Below are 5,314 nucleotides of genomic sequence, written 5' to 3' on the forward strand. Positions count from 1 at the left end.
CATGATTAAGTTTGGATTTTATTCTAAGAGCAACTGAAGACACTGGAGGGTTTTCAGCAGGGGAGTGAGAAGATTTTATTTAATTTGTAGGCTGTTGAGATTAGGGGCAAGAATAAAAGCAGAGATACCAGTTAACAGGCCAAATAGTCCAGGAGAGAGAAATGTGCCTTTGGCTGGGATGAGAGTAGTGAAGATGGAGGAAATTGGACAATCGATGTTTTGTAGGTGGAGGGAATGACTCGCTAATAAGGGGCTTGAAAGAGAGGACTCAAGAATGACTCCTACATTGTGTTCCATGATACTTTTTACTAGTTGGGGCCTAAGGAGAGGCTTAAGTTGAATGATAACAAGAAAAGAAAACAAGACATTGGCATAATTTGTTAGCAGTACGGTTGGTCTATCCATCTACAGTTTTGCCATCTAATGGAAGTTTCCTTTCTTTGCTGGCTCATAGGCCAAGTCACCATTAACCCTGACTTTGGATCCAGATAGTCCCTCATGCAACACCCAGATGAGACACATTTTCTCCAAGAGTGACATCGTCTCTATTTTTGGAAGCCTACATGTCCACAAAACTCAGCAAATTTCAAATTCCACCAAATTCAACAGCCTTGCAGAAATGTACAGTTATAATTGTCATCACATAGATTGGGTAAAGAGCAATTTGATTGCTAGTCCATAGACATTCCTGTCAAACATTGGTCTCTTGAGGGGAAGGTTTTTTAAAAAAATTATACCATTTATTTTTCCTCTGCCACAGAAATTGGCACAAGCTAACTTATATATTCCAGGAATTCAGGTCTTCACTTTTTTCTTTTTCTTCTTTCTTTTCCTTTTTTAAGTACTAGAGAAGTTTGAGGCAATCATGTTTTTAGCTGATTGTCTGGTGTTTCTATTGCCCAGTAATAGAAGAAACTCCACCTACACAATTCCGAAGTCTCAAAAAGTGTCCACTGATGTTCACCACTGGGCAGTTGATGAGAATCCCAGGGTGAAATTTTGGAACAGTTTACCTAACTGAACTCAAACTGAGTGGAATGATAATGACTTAATTCTTGTGTTTAAAAAACACAAATATAAATTCCTACTACCCAATGGCAATTCCCAGTCCCTCCTGCATCTGCCCCTCCACAAAAGGTTCTGGATTTAAGATTAAAATGTAAAAACAACCAGAATGGAGTCTAAATTTTTAAAACTTTTTTTTTTTTTTATACCAGATTAATAGCTGTACTTCACTACAGACAATGGGAGTAGGGTGTGGGGGTATGGTCAAAGACCAAATACTGTATTTATGGATTTCCCATTAATCCTATTTTCAACCTGACATATCTTTCTTGCCTCCCAGTACCTGGTGTTTCAAAGTCCCAAGTCTCTCTGAGGTCTATGGGACAGATAGTTCCCTTATCTGTATCTCAGTTTGGATTTTAGTAGAGGCAAACCCTAGGGTGTTAGAGGCGGTATAACAGAGTAAAAAGAACACAGAACTATAGTTCTACCACTGCTACCAACTTGAACTTAGGAAAGTCATACCACCTCTCTGGGTCTCTTTCCCCCATCTAACCTAACACAGTCACTTACTCTGCTTCAGTTATAGAACCTCCCCATTCTCTCAACCCTAAGCAAAGCAGCCAGGACTTTTCAGAGAGAGGATGAGCCAAGATGCCCCTTGAGGCAGAAAGTCCTTAGGGATCTAGAAGAACATAGAATGCCTCAGGAGGGAGCTATGCTGGCAGCCTGAAGTCATAAATAGCCATTCTGCACTGTAAAAGCACAGAGTGCTTTACCATGATGGATGGTAGGCCGCAGCCCAGCAGAAGCTGAATCCAGTTGAAACCTCTGGGAAAGATGGGGAAGGGACTCTGCAATCACTCTTCTCTTTAAGGAATCTCTGGCCTGACAGGATAAAGAACACACTGCCACCCTAGGCTTCAAGTTGACCATGCAGGTCGAGTGTACTAGATGCACCACATGTGTGCACCTGGGGTTTTCCAGATTAGGTACAACAAAAGAGCCACATCCAGAAGTAAACAGCATGTACCTTGGCCTCAAATCTCAGTTGCATGGATTGGCTTCCACTGGAGCTGATTCTAAGGCAAGACATTATTGATTAGTGAGCAGGGAGTTTCTGAGGAATCAACTCCTGTAGGGGAAGGGAAGCAAGTAAGATTGAGCAGAAGCAGCAGTCTGCAGCCACAGGGGGCTCTGGCACATCCCATGGGGAGCTCTGAAGCTGAATCGCTTTTTGGAGTTGTTAGCTGGGGTAGAGGGGCCCAGTCTTTGTATGCCTGCATGGATCAGTCACTGGATGCTAGCTAGCTACCCCAGGAATGGGGCATGACCTTGGGTAAGGTGGCTTTCAGCTAAGGACAATTCCTTGAGAGGGTTGGCATCTGTGATCTGTCAACCTATTTACTACCATCTTAGTATTTGTGGAATAGGTGCTTTAGCTCTGAAAGGGGACTAGATAGCACACTAGCATTTGTAACAATGCACCCATGGTGTGGCACTTTTCAGTTTGGAGAGCAGCACCTTCAGGACTCTGGTGGCCATCTTTTCCTGTGGGAAACTTTTAAGAGGAAGATGAGTAGAACACCAACTGCAGCTGTATTACTGACATTGATGTCATTTCCCTCCTCTCCTGTCATCCCTGGTTTTTCAAACTCTCTGCCAGCACATATGATGACCTAGGTGGCTTATGTGGTGGGAGGCCTACGCCACCATGCCTGAGGAGTTTGAGCTCCTGGTGCTATTTACTTCTCAGGCTGTGGCTGCTGTATTTGTGTATTTACTGTCAAAATAGAATGAAGAAGTATTAAGAGACACCCCATGGATCTTGTGGGTGCCAAACCATTCCGTTTTACTACCAGCGAAAAACTGAACACTAAGTGCTTCCCTGTCTACTGTGGACGGGGTTCTCATTGTTACCTGGGTACTAAGTAATCTAGCTCCTGAATATCTTTGTAGTATCTACTCTTTCAGACCACCCCAACTGCTGGTGCAGGTGGGTTCTCTAGGAAACACTGAGGTGCAGAGAGTTCAGTGGTGACTGTGCTTAGGACCCACATCTATGGGGGGAGGGAAGGAAGTAGGACCAGGCAGAGGAAGTCAGGTTGCAGTGCAGCCACAGGTGGACCTCAGTGGCCTCCGTAGGGAGTTCTGAAGCTGGGATGGCCCTCCAGAGTTGTTTGAATTGGACTGGAAAAGCAGATTTCCCCCCTGCATTGGCCAGTCAGTCACTGGGTACTGGCTTGCCTGAGAAGGTGTGAACTTGGGGAAGAAACTCTCTTCAGCTAGCAGCATGGGTGAGGTGGAGGCAGGGAGAAAAAGTCCTTCAGTCCTGAAGGAGGATCTGGGTGGCACAGCACAGCATCCACAACAGTTTGTATCCTGCAGTTCCAACAATCAGTATGATTTTGGCATCTGCTCAAAAGAGCATTTTGGATAACAAGTGGGTGGAACTGCTGTGTCAGGCCCCAAAATGCTCCCCTCACAGAACCTTGAATGCTGCTATTCCTCATTCCTGCTTACTCTCACCATTCTGCTACTGATACAAAAATGGAGGAAAGGAATCTGTTTTATGGTAGAATCAATTTGACATTTGGACAGATGCTTCACCAGATGATTTGGAGGATGAAACAGGCCATCCATCACAAGAAGCCACCTGCAGGAGACTCTTTGACATTGGGAATAGTAGGAAACAGGATGACTTTGTTCATTTCCCTTTGTACCAGCCTTTGAAACAGAGGATTTATCCAACAAGAAATCTTCCCTGGCCCTGACTGGTGTAGTTCAGCTGGTTGGGCAGTGTCCTGCAAAGCAAAAGGGCATCAGTTTGATTCCAGGTTAGGGCACATGCCTGGGTTGCTGTTTGGTCCCAGGTTTGGATGTGTGCAGGAGGCAACTGATCAATGATTCTCTCTCACATCAGTGTTTCCCTCCTCTTTCTCCCTCCCTTGCCCTCTCTCTAGAGATAAATAAATAAAACCTTAGGAAAAAATATAAAGACTTCTTTTTTAAAAAGGTCTTTTAAGAGGTGATTTATGAGAGGAAAACTGTGTCACCAAAACCAATGTGACCTTTGCATTTCAGAGGCATACTCACTTGCAACAATAGAAGAGCAAATTTGTTGGAATAAGAAATATTTTGTAACTTATCTAGGTTGCTTAAATAGTTTCTGAAGTTAAAATTGATATGTGAGTTATTGAAGCCCAGAAAGTATGAAGAAGTGAAAAGAAAAAAGAAAGAAAGAAAGAAAGAAAGAAAGAAAGAAAGAAAGGAAGGAAGGAAGGAAGGAAGGAAGGAAGGAAGGAAGGAAGGAAGGAAGGAAGGAAGAAAGCTGCTGTGGTTTATTGTCTAGGTAGAGTCGCAGAAATGGCTGAGTAAGCTGGGAGCTGCCCAGGTTTGGACATTTTTGCACAGTGCCTGACACTTAATAGGTGCTTGATTACTATTTGTTGAAGGCAGAAGTGCAAGGTACTTAGCCTCTCAATCTAATCAGAGTGGGGAGGACAACAGGACCTATCTAATTCTGTTGTTTTCTATTTCTTATAAAATTTGCTTTTGATAATTTATCTTTTCCTAAAAGTGCCCACTCCACCTGTTTTTTAAATCTCAGTTCTAAGATGTAGAGCCCTTGTTTGTCTTGTCTTGCTCATCAGCACAAACTGTAGAGCAGGCTTCTGGTATGAGTGAACCTGTGTAGGAGGAAGGGTTATTTTGGAAAAATAGGAAGAATTAATTCCTCTCTGACCCAGCGACTTATTTTTTTCAGGTCACCCTTGGCCATTTCTCATTCAAAATACCCGCGAATAAAGTACATTTCCAAAGCGGTTGGAATTGTTGATGTAACGATATTTAGAAACATTACTGGGAGGTAGCAGGGGAGTCTGTACTTGCTGTGATGGTCCTCTGTGGACCATTTCACATCTTTGAGACCCTATCCTGTGCTTCCTCCACTCTCCCCATTTCAGTGCTTTCCCAGGAATGGATGTGAACTCACTGTGAGCAGCGCTGTACTAGTCCCCACATAAGTTTTGTTTTTCTGCACCAAAACATTCACACTCCATTTTCCAGGTCCACTGCAGCCCAATCTCTGGACGTCATGGTCGCGCGACCCCTGGGGGCAACACGAGGCGCTGGCCCTAGGTCCCCCGGCGCGCTGGCGCCCCAGCACCCGCAGTTGGAACACGTGCAGCACAGCACGCTGGTTCCTCGTTACCCGCTCCTTGCTCCTCGAGACTTCAAGACAGTTGGGAGTTGGACTGACTTGGCTCAACTCCCAGAGGCCCTTGTGACTGCCTGCCCTCCAGGGGCC

This window comes from Furipterus horrens, unplaced genomic scaffold (assembly GCF_987537825.1).
Source record: "Furipterus horrens unplaced genomic scaffold, mFurHor1.1.pri manual_scaffold_5, whole genome shotgun sequence".
In the NCBI taxonomy this organism is placed as follows: domain Eukaryota; kingdom Metazoa; phylum Chordata; class Mammalia; order Chiroptera; family Furipteridae; genus Furipterus; species Furipterus horrens.